The sequence below is a fragment of the Bubalus kerabau genome, chromosome 4 (genome assembly GCF_029407905.1).
Source record: "Bubalus kerabau isolate K-KA32 ecotype Philippines breed swamp buffalo chromosome 4, PCC_UOA_SB_1v2, whole genome shotgun sequence".
Taxonomy (NCBI): Eukaryota; Metazoa; Chordata; class Mammalia; order Artiodactyla; family Bovidae; genus Bubalus; species Bubalus kerabau.
The window spans coordinates 55,889,991-55,908,163 of NC_073627.1; the positions used below are offsets into that span (position 1 = coordinate 55,889,991).

Below are 18,173 nucleotides of genomic sequence, written 5' to 3' on the forward strand. Positions count from 1 at the left end.
TAAATAAACAGGGTGACAATATACAGCCTTGACGAACTCCTTTTCCTATTTGGAACCAGTCTGTTGTTCCATGTCCAGTTCTAACTGTTGCTTCCTGATCTGCATACAGATTTCTCAAGAGGCAGATCAGGTGGTCTGGTAGTCCCATCTCTTTCAGAATTTTCCACAGTTTATTATGATCCACACAGTCAAAGGCTTTGGCATAGTCAATAAAGCAGAAATGGATGTTTTTCTGGAACTCTCTTGCTTTTTCTATGATCCAGCGGATGTTGGCAATTTGATCTCTGGTTCCTCTGCCTTTTCTAAAACCAGCTTGAACATCAGGAAGTTCACGGTTCACGTATTGCTGAAGGCTGGCTTGGAGAATTTTGAGCATTACTTTACTAGCGTGTGAGATGAGTGCAATTGTGCGGTAGTTTGAGCATTCTTTGGCATTGCCTTTCTTTGGGATTGGAATGAAAACTGACCTCTTCCAGTCCTGTGGCCACTGCTGAGTTTTCCAAATTTGCTGGCATATTGAGTGCAGCACTTTCACAGCATCATCTTTCAGGATTTGGAATAGCTCCACTGGAATTCCATCACCTCCACTAGCTTTGTTCGTAGTGATGCTTTCTAAGGCCCATTTGACTTCACATTCCAGGATGTCTGGTTCTAGGTCAGTGATCACACCATCGTGATTATCTGGGTCGTGAAGATCTTTTTTGTACAGTTCTTCTGTGTATTCTTGCCATCTCTTCTTAATATCTTCTGCTTCTGTTAGGTCCATACCATTTCTGTCCTTTATCGAGGTCATCTTTGCATGAAATGTTCCTTTGGTATCTCTGATTTTCTTGAAGAGATCCCTAGTCTTTCCCATTCTGTTGTTTTCCTCTATTTCTTTGCGTTGATCACTGAAGAAGGCTTTTTTTAATCTCTTCTTGCTATTCTTTGGAACTCTGCATTCAGATGTTTATATCTTTCCTTTTCTCGTTTGCTTTTCGCTTCTCTTCTTTTCACAGCTATTTGTAAGGTCTCCCCAGACAGCCATTTTGCTTTTTTGCATTTCTTTTCTATGGGAATGGTCTTGATCCCTGTCTCCTGTACAATGTCATGAACCTCATTCCATAGTTCATCAGGCACTCTATCTATCAGATCTAGGCCCTTAAATCTATTTCTCACTTCCACTGTATAATCATAAGGGATTTGATTTAGGTCATACCTGAATGGTCTAGTGGTTTTCCCTACTTTCTTCAATTTCAGTCTGAATTTGTGAATAAGGAGTTCATAGTCTGAGCCACAGTCAGCTCCTGGTCTTGTTTTTGCTGACTGTAAAGAGCTTCTCCATCTTTGGCTGCAAAGAATATAATCAATCTGATTTCGGTGTTGACCATCTGGTGATGTCCATGTGTAGAGTCTTCTCTTGTGTTGTTGGAAGAGGGTGTTTGTTATGACCAGTGCATTTTCTTGGCAAAACTCTATTAGTCTTTGCTCTGCTTCATTCCATATTCCAAGGCCAAATTTGCCTGTTACTCCAGGTGTTTCTTGACTTCCTGCTTTTGCATTCCAGTCCCCTATACTTCAATTAAAAAAAAAAAAAAAAAAGACAGTCTGGAACAAGCCAAGGCCAGTCTAGGTCAGCCATTAGGCTCCTTTGTCATGGGATTTTGCAGGCAAGAATACTGGAGTGGGTTGCCATTTCCTTCTCCAATATGATGTTTGCTATGGAGAAGGCAATGGTACCCCACTCCAGTACTCTTGCCTGGAAAATCCCATGGACAGAGGAGCCTGGTGCGCTGCAGTCCATGGGGTCACTAGGAGTTGGACACGACTGAGCGACTTCACTTTCTCGTTTCACGTTCATGCATTGGAGAAGGAAATGGCAACCCACTCCAGTGTTCTTGCCTGGAGAATCCCAGGGACAGGGGAGACTGATGGGTTGCTGTCTATGGGGTCGCACAGAGTTGGAAACAACTGAAGGGATTTAGCAGCAGCAGCAGCAGCAGCAAACTGTTATTCCCCCCTCCCCCAAATCCATATATTGAAGCTCTAACCTCCTCCCCAACCAAGTGAGTGTACTTGCAGATGGAGCCTCCTAGGAAGTAGTCAAGATTAAATGAAGTTGTGAGGTTAGACAGTCCTGATCTGATAGGATTAGTGTCCGTATGAGAAGCAACACCAGAGAGCCCTCTCTTTCTCTTTTTCTGGTGTATGCAGAAAGAAGTCATGTAAGCACACAGCCAGATGGCAGCTGTCTATAAGCTGAGAGAAAAGGCCTTAGAATGAAGCCTATCTGACTGCCGCCTTGATCTTGGGCTTCCCAGCCTCCAGAACGGTGAGAAATAAATTTCTGTTACTGTTTTTTTAATAATTAAGTCCTCTTTGGGTTTATTCTTTTTATTTTATTGATTTATATTTGGCCGTGCTGGGTCTTTGCTGCTGTGCACGGGGTTCCTGTATTGATAACTGCGGGGAGTGGGGCTACTGCTTACTTGGGGGCTGTGGGCTTCTGGCTGCACTGACTTCCCTCGTTGCAGAGCACGGGCTCCAGGACACTCGGCTCTAGAGTGCAGGCTCAGTAGTTGTGACACATGGGCTTCGTTGCTCTGCGGCATGTGGAATCGTTCTGGACCAGGGATCCAACCTGTGTCCTCTGGTGTCAGGCAGACTCTAATCCACTGTACTACCAGAGAAGTCCCTATAAATTTCTGTTGTTTAAGCTACCCAGTTGATGGTGCTTTGTTATGGCAGCCTGAGTTCATGGATCAGAAGATTCAATATTGTTAAGATGTTCATTCAACCCAGAGTGATCAATAGATTCAACAGATCCCAATTAAAGTCCCAGAAGACATTTTTATAGAAATTGACAAGCTGTTTCTAAAATTTCCTGAAAATTCAAAAAAACCCTAAAATAGCCAAAACAAGCTTGAAAAATAATAAAGCTGGAAAACTAATACTATCTGATTTTGAGAACTTATTATATAGCCTCCATCATCAAGAGGGTGGTATTGGTATAAAGAGAACTACATAGATCAATAGAACATAATGGGAAAGCCCAGAACTAGACCAACACATGTTGGACCGATGGATTGTCAACAAAGCTGTCAAAGCACGTTAAGATTTTATTCACTCAATGCTGCTATCATGAAAGTGAAGTCAGAATCCAGTCAGGAGACAAACTATGGAACAATATGAACAGGGAAATTTAATATAAAAATATAACATAAAGAAAAGGAAAAGGAGGGTTCACTATTTTAAAAGCTAAAGAGAATGCTAAGGTATAATAAAAGTAGTTAACTACAGGAAAGAGCTACTACCCCAGCCAGAGGGAGAAGTAAACAAGCTAAAACTTAGAAAGGGAGCCCGGTGGGGCTGAGCTCCTCCCCTCTGAGGAGGGGGCGTGACTGCCATGGAACACCCTGTCTGCTCTGGCAGCAGAAAAGCAAAGGGCTGGAAGAGTACTTGCCCCTGAACTACAAAGGCAGCCCAGTGCTGTGGTTAACTGCTGGGGCCCCTGTACACTGTCCATTCCCTGCTCCATGCAAAACCAGAACTACAGAGGGCATAAGGTTCCTCTTCTTCCAGCCTTGCAACCAGCCTCCAGTCTCTTCCACTGACAAAGCATGTCATCAAGCCAGCTGTCAAAGGAGCAATATCATCTTCAGAGTTCAGTTCCAGAATCACAAAGCAAAACAAAAAAATGTAGCAAATTTACAACTGGGTCAAAAGTGCAAAGGCAAGCCACAGAGAGTGGAAGAAAATATTTGCCATGTGCATGTCTATCAGAGGACCCATATACAGAATATATAAACAACTCCTATACATCAATAAAGAAAAAGGAGACAACCCAATAGAAAAATGGGCAAAGCACTTGTACAGGAAATTTCTTAAATAGTCAATAAACATATTAAAATTTCACCCTGGAAATGCAAATTAAAACTACAATGTGATACTACTATACACCCACCAGAGTGGCTAAAATGGAAAAGATTGTATATTGATCCTATATCTAGTCACTTTGGTAAATTGCTTATTAATTCTTTTCTATATCTTTTTGGATTTTCATGTACACAATTATGTTGCCTATGAATAATAACATTGTGCTTCATGTATTTTGAAGCTCTCTTTTTCGGTGTATAAATATTTATGATTATTATGTCCTTTTGATGAATTTACTTCTTTATTATTATAAAATGACCCTTCTCTTAACCCTGCAAATATTCTTGTTATGAAATATACTTTGATACTTTGCAACTCCTGCTTTCTTTTGCTTAATGTTGGCAAAATTGTATTTGGGCCTTTAAAAAAAAATATTTTCCATGTCCATTCTTACCATGACCGTATTTTCCTCTACCTTCTTGGACATATTGGGTGTTAGCTATTTTGGCACCCTTTCTATTAATTCTGTCATCTTTGTCACTCTGGATCTGTTTCTGGTAGTTGATTTTTCTCTTCCCGATGGGTCATATATTCTTGCTTCTTTTCATGCTCAGTGATTTTTAATGTTTTCCCACCACTGTGCCCAAATCTGGTTTCCCAGTACTTAATCTATTGATCTTAATTCTGTCCTTTAGAGTTATATAGACTCCATGTTATGGTAACTATAGGAACTTTCCTCACAGCACTTTTCAACCTTTTAAATACCACATTTCCTTGTGATATTTACAAACAGTTGATTAATGTCTACCTTCTTCATCAGACTCCCTCTGTGGTGCAGTTTTTAGAAGCAGTTATATCCACCGTTATGTACTAGCAGAGTGCACAGGCCTGGTGCACCCAAGGTCCTTGATGAATATTTGTTGAATGAGTTCATGGATGAATGCTTGGTTTTGATGACTGGCACCTGTTTACACCCTCATTTTGATACCTGTCTTAAATTTGGATTTTGTAATTTCAGAATTTGGAATTCAGCTTTTGTCTTGAGATACGACAATCAATCACACAATTGCAGGCACCATATTTGGATCTTGACTCAAAAAGACAGAAAAAAAAGTATGAAATAATCAGGAAGAATTAAACATTGCTTGGGTACTTGATCTTGAAGAATTATTGCTAACTCTTTTAGGGTGAGCATGGTGTGGTGACCGTGGTTCTGAGAAGACTTTATTTTTTAGATATGAACTCTTCATGGATGACATAATGTCACATTTGAGATTTGCTTCAAAATGATTGGTGGAGAAGGAGGAAATGCTGGGAGTGCAGATGAAGTAAGTTTGGCCCTGAGTTGATAATTATTAAATCTGGGGAAAAGGTACATAGGATTGATTATACTCTGAAATGTTTCATTATAAGTTTGCTTTTTACTTACTTATTTAATTCCAGTTCTTTGGCTGAACAAAGGGTACATGCCCAGGGACTTCCCTGGTGGCCCAGTGGTTAAGAATCCACCTGCCAATGCGAGGGACACGGGTTTGATTCCTGGTCCAGGAAGGTTCCACATCCCGGGAATAACCAAGCCTGTGTGCCACAACTACTGAGCCCTTGCTCTAGAGCCCTCGAGCCGCAACTCCTGAAGCCTGTGCGCCCTAGAACCAGCGCTCCGCAACAGAAGCAGCCCCCACAATGGGAAGCCCGTACACTGCAAATAGAGAATACCCCCTGCTTGCCGCAACTAAAGAAAGCCTGCACACAGTGCGGACAAAAATAATAAATAAGTAAATAAGGGTATGCGAACAGAGGTGGGATGGGTGTTCAGGTTGAGAGGGGTATGGGTGAGGAGAAAGTCAGAGAGTTCAAAGACCCAGAACCCTCCAAGTCATGTGGAAGCTGCAGATCAGGGGTGATTCTGACAAAGTGAGGGCCTTTTGAGGATGGCACCCTTTTCGTTTGATACCTTATGCATTTATTAACAAGTCCCTTTCACTTTCATAAATAGGACAGTCATAATTAAGAGGCAAGTCTTGAAGTTTATCTCAAGCAGGAGGCAAAAAATGTATCCTTTAAGCAACAATCCCCTGTCCCTGGAGTTCACTCACTCGGGGTGACTGATGATCCTTTGACCGAGGGCTTCAGCCCTTTGAAACAGGAACTCAGAGCAGGGGCTCATGTAGCACGCTGGGGCTCATGTAGTACGCTGGGGCTCCCTGTCTCATACCTGCCTAGGGATTCCCTGCCAGCAGCTCGGGATCTTTAGGATCCAAGGTGGTGAGTCCCAGACTTTCCTACCTGCCTGTGTTTCTCTTTTCTGCTGCAGCTGCGGGGAGGGGACTTCTGGGTGTTGGGGACCCAGCCCAGGCTCCTGACACTCCCAGCCTATAGGTCTCAGACTGTTTCTGCAGGCCTGGGGAGAAGGATTTCTTGTACTCAGACCCTCCTGCTTCTCCACTTCTGCTATCCTCCCCCTTATCTGCATTCTGCAAGATGCTGGCCCCAAACACAGAAGGCTGGAAGGTCAGATCATCTAGGAGATCTGACCAGGAGAATGCAATGTTTCAGGCAAATCAGGTCACCCAGTGGAAGACTGTATCTTAACTTCCTGTGGGTCTTCCTGTGTAACCAAGTCTGTATTTCACTGTATACACCATAATTGCTTCTGTCCCACCCAATATTTTCTCTGCTTGGGGTGGAAGCTAAGGGAATGTGGGCATTTTGAGGGAGCAGAGATGCATTACTATGCTCAGAATAGCAGAATTTTAATACCACTAACAACGGAATTGGAGAAGGCAATGGCACCCCACTCCAGTACTCTTGCCTGGAAAATCCCATGGATGGAGGAGACTGGTAGGCTGCAGTCCATGGGGTCGCTAAGAGTCGGACACGACTGAGTGACTTCACTTTCACTTTTCACTTTCATGCATTGGAGAAGGAAATGGCAACCCGCTCCAGTGTTCTTGCCTGGAGAATCCCAGGGACGGAGGAGCCTGATGGGCTGCCGTCTATGGGGTCGCGCAGAGTTGGACACAACTGAAGCGACTTAGCAGCAGCAGCAGCAACAACAGAATGAAAAGAATTCTGGAAAGATGGCCTCCCTGTAAAACTTTTCATCTAGATATTAACGCAACAACTCTTAATGGGTTTTCTAACTTGAAGGCTAATAATGATATTTTCCATTTTAAAAGTGAAACACTCCTTTAAAAACTCTTGGGAGAAAAAAAAAAAAGACAGGAAAAAAAGAGGGAAAAAAATCTAGCCCCATCACCCAGTCATAAGCATAAATATGTTTTTTGTCTATTTTATTTCAGTAGGTTTTTTTTTTTTTAAGTCCACAGTCCCTGTCATTTTGTGAGGTGATTGGAAGTCTAGTCTACACAGTTTTCTATGTAACTGTCATTTCCAACCTTGTGATAAAATGCCTCCATGTGGTCATGTGCTTGTCATAAGAGGCATGCTGCCAGATGGTTCCCCCAGAAGATTTTTCTCTTTCCCTACAAATGGGCAGATGGGCTGCTTCCATTTTTGCTGTTTTGTTTTTGCTTTTATAAATAACACCATAGCAAACATCTTTTTTTTTTCTTCTGTTTTTGGAGCAATTGCCTTAGGATCCAACCCCAGAAATGGGATTTCTGAGTCAAAGATGATGGGTATTTTTATGGCTCTTGACTCATTTAGCCAATTTGCTTTTCAAAGATTTTGCATGAATTTACACTCCCACAGGAGTCCTGATTTGAGTCTTTCAATTTGGAGTGACTTTGTCCCACATACCACACCTTCTAGAATAAATATTTTACTGCTCAGACATAAACTTTGGAGGCTCTGACACCTGTGACCATATTTCTGCCTATTTTAAGCCTTCTGGTTCTTTCTGGAAAATGCTATTGTGGTATTTAGCATACATGCTTGTAACCTGTCCTTAGCCTTCTCCCAGTCTCATCTTAGGCTGCCAGTGGTCATTCTGTCCTTTCCTCCTGGGGGCGATTCCCTTATCTAAGGTTGCTGCAACAATTCAGAGGCCAACTGCCCATGCTGGACCCTGCCCGGTCCTTACTTCAGTCTGTGTCCATGCTGGTGACTGTCTAGTTTAAGTTTCTTTTAATGCTTCTCAGAGTCTATGGAGCAGGAATAAGGGGTTAAGAGTTCACTGTAATTCCCTGGTCAGCTAATTCACCAATCCTATTCCCCAAGGAGAGGAAATGAAGTTGTTTTCAGGTTTTGCCAACTTCAACTCCACCCGGAAGGAGAAAAACATCCCCTCACCACCTCCTACTTCTTTTGATAGTAAGAGAGAAAAAGCGGGACTAAAATATTTACAAGTGTGTGATCTTCCCCCGTCTTTTGGAAGGCACACAACAGAAAAAAGCAGACGGACATCTGTGAACGTTTAGAGAGCGGAAGGAGGAACAGGCAGGCTTCCCCCAGAGCCGTCAGGCGGTTGGCACGCCCACCTGCCTGGCGGATGAAGCTTCTGCCCGAGGGAGCAGGAGAGGGGCCCTGGCTGCAGAGCGAGGGAAGGCCTCGGGGCCGAGGGAGCGAGCCTCGATCTTCAATCAGCTCACTTTGAGAATGAGAGAGCGTCTTGTCGCAAAAGTTTCCTCCAGGGCAGATATTTGGGTGTCTTGAAAATACCAGAAAAATGAAGCCGGAAAAAGATGTGAGGCTGTGCACTGGTCTCGAGAAGGCCCCCAGAACGCAGTGACGCCTCCTTGGGATAGGCGAGAACGCAGGGACTCAGGGTAGGAGGCTGGGGAATAAGTGATGGTGACGGTCATGCTGCTGCTGCTGGCGGTGACGATGGCGATGATAACGAATGATGGTGAGCGATGCTCACGCTCTCTGAGTGCTCATTAAGCCCCAGGTCCTGTCCAAAGTCCTTTATGTGAATCAGTTGTTTATTCTTCACTAAAATCTTACGTGGAAATGACTGTTGTTGCCCTCACTGACGGATGAGGAAGCTGAGGCACAGAACGGGTGTGAGATGAGGCTGGTCGTTTCGGTCTGTGCGCACACTGAAGACAATTAAATAGAGCTCGAAGGTGTAGGAGGAAGAGGAGGAAGGGCTGGCAAATGATCTCCCTGGGTGTGCAGTCATCCCACCCCCAAATCTGAGAGCCTCTCTGGGCCCATGCCTTTCCCTCCCCTCCCATCACCCCTGGGGTCTCTCTTCTGTCCAGCCCATCCCCCAGCAGCAGCCCGCTGCCCACCACTCTCTGCCTGGGTTTTGCCTGGACTATTCTATTAATTTCCCAATTGATGAGCTGCCTTCAGCCCCCACTCCACCCAAACCTACCTTTCAAAATGTGTTTCAATGAGTTTATTTTTTTCTTATTTTTATTTATTTCTTTGGCTGTGCTGGATCTTAGTTGCGGCATGAGGAATCTTTGGTCACAGCATGTGAGAGCGGGTTTCCCCACCAGGGATTGGACCCAGGCCCCCTGCCCTGGAAGCATGGGGTGTTAGAAACTGGACCACAGGGAAGTGCCCTGATCTCCCTTTTATTAATATATCACTCCAGTCATCTTTCTCTGGGCTTCCTTATACCTTGTAAGGAAGGAAGGGAAACCTATATTAATGTTTCCCATTAATGGAAATGATCTTTTATGCAGTTGTCTATATGGCCAAATATTTCTTGAATGAAAGAATAAGGTCAAAGCCAAGAAGAAGAACTTACATTTGAAGCCAAAGAAGGTAAGCCAGTTGGTGTCACCCAAAATGTTCATTTCTTTGACTGTATTGTTGGAACAGTGAATGATACAGACTGAAGGTGTGATATAGCAGAAGAAAATCTGAGGTGGATTATCTCACAAATTTGTCTCTGTTCTTATAATGGAAAAAAAAAGAAGTCTAACTGGTCAACCCAGAAGTGAAAAAAGGACATAGTGTCTTAGAATTTTCAGTTCAGTCGCTCAGTTGTGTCAGACTCTTTGCAACCCCATGGACTGCAGCATGCCCAACTTCCCTGTCCATCATCAACTCCCGGACCTTGCTCAAACTCATGTCCATTGAGTGGGTGACGACATCCAACCACTGCATCCTCTGTCGTTCCCCTTCTCCTCCCACCGTCAATCTTTCCCAGCATCAGGGTCTTTTCCCATGAGTCAGTTCTTCGCATCAGGTGGCCAAAGTATTGGAGTTTCAGCTTCAGCATCAGTCCTTCCAATGAACATTCAGGACTGATTTCCTTTAGGATGGACTGGTTGGATCTCCTTGTAGTCCAAGGGACTCTCAAGAGTCTTCTCCAACACCACAGTTCGAAAGCATCAATTCTTCAGTGCTCAGCTTTCTTTATAGCCCAACTCTCACATCCATACATGACTACTGGAAAAACCATAGCTTTGACTAGATGGACCTTTGTTGGTAAATAATGTCTCTGCTTTTTAATATGCTGTCTAGGTTGGTCATAACTTTTCTTCCAAGGAGCAAGCGTTTTTTAATTTCATGACTGCAGTCACCATCTGCAGTGATTTTGGAGCCCCCCAAAATAATGTCTGTCACTGTTTCCATTGTTTCCCCATTTATTTGCCATGAAGTGATGGGACCGGATGCCATGGTCTTAGTTTTATGCATGTTGAGTTTTAAGCCAACTTTTTCACTCTCCTCTTTCACTTTCACCTTCTTTGCTTTCTGCCAGAAGAGTGGTGTCATCTGCATATCTGAGGTTATTGATATTTCTCCTGGCAATCTTGATTCCAGCTTGTGCTTCATCCAATCAATACTTTTGAGACTGAGAAGACTGAGGCCTTATTGCTCCTGTTCAAGAGAAATGCCTGTCTAGTAGGTTACTGATGACAGGCAAAACCCAGGGCTGTGAACCCATCTCTGGAGTCAGAGCTGAGGTTAACTTTGGGTCTTTTGCTTCTTGATCACAGGGAGAGGAGCCTCATGTGGATGAACTCATTTCTGCAGTCAACAGGTATTTACTGAGCAGATTCTGTGCTGGCCAGTGTGTTAGGAAGTGGAGATACAGCAGTGAACAAAACGAAGTCCTTACTCCTTGGAGCAAGCATCTGCTTGGAGGAAATAGAAAATATAACTATCAAATTCATATGTCAAGTGGTTATAAATGCAATGAAAATACATCACAGTAAGAAGGAAGAAGTTGGTGGGGTTTCTGTCTTATTTAGAGTCATCGGGGAAGGCCTCTCTGCTAAGGTGAGCAGAGATTGAAAGAGCGAGGGAAGTGGTCTGAGGTCAGAACCAGGGAGCAAGAACAGTAAGTGCAAAGGCCCTGAGGCAGAGCCATGCTCATCACACTCCAGCAATAAGCAGGAGGCCAGTGTGGCCCAGGTGTGGTGAACAAGGGATAGGAGATGGACTCAGACGAGAAGCCAGGGGCATGGTCGTGTGCAGCCCTGGAGACCACTGTATTCTATTCTTGGTGAGGAGGGAGACCTTTGGAGAATTTTCAGCAAAGGACTGACATGACTTCACTTCTTCTATCAAAGACTCTGTCCGCTGCTATGTGGAAAGATTTGGAGTGGAAACTGGGAGGCCAGGTAGGAAATCATCATGGCTCGGACCAGAGGTAGCAGCGGAGAATTCAAGAAGCAGTCAGACTTTGATACATTTTGGAGGTAGAACAGACTGGATTTGCTGATGGACTGATGTAGGGAATGGAAGAAACAGAGGCAATAAGCGTGGTCACGGTGTTTCTCTTGAGCATCTAGAAGCGTGAAGTTGCCATTTCTTCAGATGGAAAAGGGAGGAGAGGGAAAGAGAGAGGAAAGAGGCTCAGAAGTTCCATTTGGATGTGACACATTAGGTGACGACAGGATCACCAGGTGGAGACTGAAGAGGTTGCTGGTGTGTGGAGTTCAGGGAGAGGGAACATGAATGGGGGTATCACCGGAGGGTAGGCGTTAAAGCACGGGGCTGGTGGTGGTCCCCTAGAGAGTCAGCGTAGATAAAAACACTGAGCCCAGGGCCTCCTGACATTTAGAGGCTGAAAAGATGGGCATCTGGCTAAGGATGACTGAGAACTGTGCAGGGAGGCAGGAGGAGAACCGGGGGTGGTGGGAGGAAGGAAGCGTTTCAAGGGGGAAGGGGTGGCCCATCCACCATGGGAATGTTGCTAATGGGCAGTGTGACGAGGCCTGATGAAGGACCACCACTGGGTGTGCTGTATGAGGGTCACTGCTCCCAGGACAAGGGCAGGTAAAGCGAAGTGAATGGCGGGCACAACGCCTGACTGAGTGGGTTCAAGAGCTAACAGAAGGAGAGGAGGCAGAGTCAGTAAAATATGTGTCTGTAAGAAAGAAAAAGCTGGGGAGGGAGCTAGCCTGGGGGGATGTGGAGTCAGGGATTTTTTTTTCCCTCCCTCTATGGGAGATGTTTCAACACATTTGTAGTTAGTGGATATAATCCAGCCAAGTGGAAAAAATTGACAATGCAGGCCAGAGTCTCCCCAGACATGACTTTTTCCCTTTTTCTTTATTGCACAGCTTGGAGCATTGATCAATGTGTTTAGTAATTGTTTGCGGTTGATGTTTCTGTGAATGTCTCTGGCATTTATTTCCCCTTTAGGCAAAGTTGTTTCCCTCAGATATGCCCATGGAGCTAGATCAGATCCATTTAATGATGAAAATGCTTTGAAAAAAAATCAGATCCCCCGGCTTTTGTCCATGGGATCTTGTCGGTTCGTCTATCACACAGTTGTAGCGTTGTCAGCGGAATCGATGATAATAGTTAGAGTTATTGAAAGCTCACTCTGTGTTTTACATTAATTTTCTCCTTAAAGCATCTCTGTGATATACTTACTATTAACGATCTCAGAAGAAATATGGATCTTCATCCAGAAGAACTGGATCTTCATCCAGTTTCTGATGAAGAAACTGGAACTTTAGAGGTTAAACCGCGTGCCCGTGGTCGGCAAGCAGTGAACCAGATCCCATACGTAACCACGCTATGCTAGAGAACTGCCGCCTAGATGGGGCTGGTCCGGTCCTTGGCCACTCCAGGCGGACGTCGGGACAGTGAGCCGGCGTCCGCCTCCTGCCAATAGGTCCCGCCCTACGGCTCCCTGGATGACCGGCTCCCAGATGATGCGCCGCAGGTGTCTGGGCTGTGCGACACCAGCCGGGCTCGGGCAGCAGGGGGCGCTCTCCCGTCACGAGAGTCTGGACCACTGGTCCAGGCAGCTGGAGATGCTGCTGGAGAGGAAAAGAGGTCTCCCTCATCCGCCGCCCCTCGCCACCCGGCTTTCCTCCTCCGCGGCTCCTTCCCCCATCAGAGCTCACGGCCGCAGCTATTAGCCATGTCACAGGACCAGGAAGAACCTCTTTGTGGAGATTTGAGGGAAAACTTCTGCCCGGTGAAGGGGCAGTGGTGGGATAAAGGTGGGAGATGCTGGCCCTTGGCTGAGCGGTGTAAAGGTTAAAATACTGGGGGCGGAGGGGAGGAGACCAGCACACAGAGGTCCTCAGCTCTGCCCTGGGATCCAGCTAGTGGGTTAAACACTAGCCCGCCCTGGGGTGGGGTTTCAGTGGTGCCTGGCTGGCACTCAACCGCTTTCTTTCCCAAGTTCCTTTAAAAGTTCCCAACAACCAGTATGGGTGACGTCCGAACTCCCCTATTTGCAGGAATGCAACAAAGAAAGGGGGAGAAGGCAGTGGCACCTCACTCTAGTACTCTTGCCTGGGAAATCCCATGGACGGAAGAGCCCGGTAGGCTGCAGTCCATGGGGTCGCTAAGAGTCAGACACGACTGAGCGACTTCACTTTCACTTTTCACTTACATGCATTGGAGAAAGAAATGGCGACCCACTCCAGTGTTCTTGCCTGGAGAATCCCAGGGATGGGGGAGCCTTGTGGGCTGCCGTCTCTGGGGTCACATAGAGTCGGACACGACTGAAGTGACTTAGCAGCAGCAGCAACAAAGAAAGGGAGGCACCGTCCTGTGACTTTGAAGAAGGGAAGGAAGGTGACCAGGGATCAGGTGCTGTTAGCCCTTCCCAGTCCCCCTCTGCTGCCTCTCCGAGGACCCCGCTGACCATTTGCTGCTCTGGTGGTGGGGAGACGCCAGCCCAGGGGAGGGCCTGGATCAGAAAGGAAGCCATGTGGTGGGCGCCTGAGCCCTGGCGCCCCTGCAGCCGTCAGCTGTATTTGACAGCTCCTGCCCTGACCAGAGGTGCCCCAGCCACGGAGGGAGGTGGGGACACAGCTGCTCCCGCTGGGGGTGCACTCCTTAGCGCCCTCCGGGACCCATAAGCCCAGGCCAGGGAGCAGAGATGAGAGGGAGGAGGAGCCCTGACGGTCCCTTTTCTGAATGATTCCAGATTTGGCTTAACTGCATGGCCCCTTTGCCCCCACCCTTACGGATTAAGTCCAGCTTCCGTGGGACATAGGACCCCCAGAAGCAGCTGTGGGTGCAAGAAGCAACCCATGTCCTGGCATCACCCCAGACACACATCGAACCCTCAATTTACCAGCACTGGCTTTGTACCCCCCACACCCTCACCCCCGCCTTCTGCTCAGAATCAGAGAATGCAGATTTCTTGTATTTCCCCTGTGGAAGCAGCCCATCACAGCACTGTCCTGATGTGTTTTGAGCTACAAATATTCTACTCTGCACCAGCCAAGTAGAGCTGCACTTTCTGTGGGCAGGACCTAGAGAAACATGAAAATCCAACTTGCGACAGGTAAGGGTCAATTGACGACGGAAGAGAGAAACAGAGGAAAAAGTAGAGGAAGCAGCCTTGTCCTCGAGTGGGTTGTAGTCTAGTCAAAGAGAGGAGATATGACCTAGGGGAGGTGCAGGGCCAGGGAACGCGGTGAGCAGCACATCCAGCACAGTGGCAGAGATGTCACGGGTCCCTCCGTGATTAATTACCGGATGAAAGGCTCTGACGGTAATTGTTCTCCTGGTGCAGGGGAGAGAGGGAGCTTCAGACCTTTGTGCCCAGGAAGTGCTGTGTTGGGGCGGAGGTGGGGGTGGGGAGTCGTGTTGGGGGAGGAGGTGGGAGATGGGGTGGATGTCTGTAATTATTTGAGTTTGCTTCTTGAAGGCTAAGTACATTGGAGCTGAGTACATTGGATATGTGTGTGTTAGTTGCTCAGTAGTGTCCAACTCTTTGCGACCCCATGGTATGTCTGTGGAATTCTCTAGGCAAGAATACTGGAGACGGTTGCAGTTCTGTCCTCCAGGGGATCTTCCCGACCCAGGGATTGAACCGAGGTCTCCCGCATTGCAGGCAGATTCTTTACCATCTGAGCTACAAGGGAATTAAGCAAATTCATGATTATTTTTTGCTTTGGAAAAAGTACAGGGCTAACCATCCTTTTACAATAGGTTAGTGCCCAACTTCACGGCACTGCCCTCTTATATCTTCAGGGTGCCCAGAAAATGTAACTTGCTAATTAAGAATGATCTTTTGGGCTTCCCTAGAAGGAAATGGCAACCCACTCCAGTGTTCTTGCCTGGAGAATCCCAAGGACGGGGGAGCCTGGTGGGTTGCCGTCTATGGGGTCGCACAGAGTTGGACACGACCGAAGCGACTTAGCAGCAGCAGCAACTTAACTCAGAGAAGGCAATGGCACCCCACTCCAGTACTCTTGCCTGGAAAACCCCATGGACGGAGGAGCCTGGTGGGCTGCAGTCCATGGGGTCGCTAGGAGTCGGACACGACTGAGCGACTTCACTTTCACTTTTCACTTTCATGCATTGGAGAAGGAAATGGCAACCCGCTCCAGTGTTCTTGCCTGGAGAATCCCAGGGATGGGGGAGCCTGGTGGGCTGCTGTCTCTGGGGTCGCACAGAGTCAGACATGACTGAAGCGACTTAGCAGCAGCAGCAGGGATTCAATGGTAAAGAACCCTCTGCCAATGCAGGAGACATGGGTTTGATCCCTGATCTGGGAAGATACCACACGCCGTGGAGCAACTAAGCCTGTGACCATAACAATTGAGCCTGTGCTCTGGAGCCCAGAGTCCGCTGCTACTGAAGCCTGCTTGCCCTAGAACCCGTGCTCAGAAACAAGAGCAGTCACCACAACGAGAGCCCTGGAACAGCGACTGTAGAGTAGACCCCACTTGCTCCAACTAGAGAAAAGCCCGCACAGCGATGGAGATCCAGCACAGCCAAAAACACATACATACATTAAAATTTTTTTTTAAAGAATGATCTTTTATGAGCACACACGATATGCCAACCATTGCCTGGCGCACCTTAAAAAATTATTTGTGTTGTTGGAACCTCTGTCCCTCCCTAATCTACAGGCAAAGCAATAGGGGCCCAGAGAGGGTAGCCCAAAGTCATGAAGCTGAATTAGGGAAAGCCAAGATTGGAGGCCTGTTCCGTCTGACTACAAGGTGGGAGGACTGTAATTTGCTGGAGGGACCCGGGTTTAGATGTTTTCTGGGGGGTTTCCTGTATGGGTGCCTAATTTCCTGCCTTCAAGAAGGCCTGGTCCTTTGGAGCCCTCCTGAAAGCCTGCATGGACTGAGGACTCAGCTTTGGTATTATCTTCCTGTCTTTTTTTTAGAGTGAGGACAGAGAGGCCTGAACATATTTAGTTACATTAGGAGAAAACAGAGCTCCAGGAGGAGGGTGCCTTGCTGGAGGGGTAGGTCTCAAAACTGGATAGAAGGTCTGAGTCAGAGAAAAACATCCAGAAGGCAGGGATCTCTGTGCCTCAGATGCCCCTCAAGGGAAAATGAATGGACCTTCCCCACCCCCACCCCAGGCTTCCTATCCATCCTCTGCCTCCCTCTCTGCTGGTACCCAGGGAGGCCTTGTGATGAGCTTGACTGAGTTCCTGGAGCGGGAAGAGGCCAACCCTTCAACCCTTCCACCCCCTGCCCTGGTCCTCAGCAGAGGGGAAGGTGGCATTGGGTTGAGCTGTGTCCACAGACCACACTTCTGACCTGTCCGTTTGCAGAGCAGAGTGTAAATCTCTTCCTTTCCTCTGCTCTCTGACTCCACAGACATGAGGTGGTTAACTCCCACCTCTTCCTCTCGTTCCCCTGGAACCTCTCTCTGATCTGCCTGGCTCACAAGGATCCTTTCAAAAGCCCCAGGACTTTAAGGTGGTGTACATGTTCCCTGTTATTAAAATCCAACATGGTGTAAGAAAAAAGATACATATGTGAGCATAAAGACAAGAGACATGAGTTATCCACCCCTCCAAAGATAACATCTCTGACATTTGGGGCTGCCCAGGTGGTAATGGTAATTTTTAAAAATATAGCTGTGATGAAACTATACTTAAGTTTGTGTCCTATTCATTCCCTTCACATTTCTCCAAGTTACTTATAAACTCTTTGTGAACATCATTTTAGTTACTATACAATATTCTATCAAATGACTGCATCATAATTTATTTAACTGTGATATGATGGACTATCTAACTGGTTCTAGCCTTTGCTACTGTAAGTCATCTCACAATGGACATATTTGTGCATAAAGAGTTTTGACATTTTAATTTACAGCCTTAGGATGGATTCCCAAAAGTGAAATTATGAGGCCAAGAGTACAAGCATGTTTAAGGCTCTTGATATATTTTGCCAAATTGCTTTCCAAAAATGTTATATTAATTTATACTTTATTAGGAGTCTCTGAGGGTTAAACATGGTGCACCCTTTCCAGCAATCAATGTATTCTTTTTTAACTGCTGAAATCTATTCTCCTCCTAAAACAAAATGTTACAGATCAGACCAACTTTGTCTTGGACCGTATCTGCAGTCTGCTCTTACCCTCATCTGCATGTCGATGCTGAGTTCTAGCTGTCGGCTTTGAGTTTTCCAGGCCCATTTCTGTATCTTTACAAACGTTGGATTCAATGTATATTTGATTATGTACACCTGATGGTATCTTTACAAATATGTTTCTTTTCCTCCTTGTAGGAGAGATATTGGAAAGGTTTTTCCGAAAGGGGTCAGATAGTAAGAACTTTAGATTTACGGGCTGTGTGTGTCTGCCGCAGCTACTCAGCTCTTCTGTTGTAATGCAGAAGCAGCCACAGATGATATGAAAGATGAGGTGCAATGTTGGCTGTGTGCCAATAAAGCTTTATTTATCAAAACAGCTGTCAGGGGACCTCCACGTGGTCCAGTGGTGAAGACTTCACCTTCCAGGGCAGGGTACAGGTTTGATTCCTGGTTGGGAGCTCAGATCCCACGTGCCTCATGGCTGAAAAATCAGAACAAACATAAACAGCAGAAGCAGTGTTGGAGCAAATTCAATAAAGACTTTTAAAATGGTCCACATTAAAAAAAAATGTTAAAAATTAAAAAAAAACAAAGCCACAGCTTTCAGACTAGATTTGGCTCACAGGCTCTAGTTTGCTGAGCCCTGTTCTAGACTGTAAGTTCCCTGGAGCGAGAGTCAGG

At 46.2% G+C, this 18,173-nt stretch overlaps 1 long non-coding RNA gene across 1 annotated transcript in view; it reads left to right on the forward strand.

Moving 5' to 3' along the window:
• The first annotated feature begins 2,177 nt into the window (after window positions 1–2,177).
• LOC129651431 (uncharacterized) overlaps window positions 2,178–18,173 on the forward strand; it is a 39,739-nt gene continuing 23,743 nt past the window's right edge. Inside the window, exons 1-2 of the long non-coding RNA XR_008714136.1 lie at window positions 2,178–2,311; window positions 5,091–5,183. This is a non-coding gene — a long non-coding RNA (uncharacterized LOC129651431). The remainder of the gene's footprint in view (window positions 2,312–5,090; window positions 5,184–18,173) is intronic.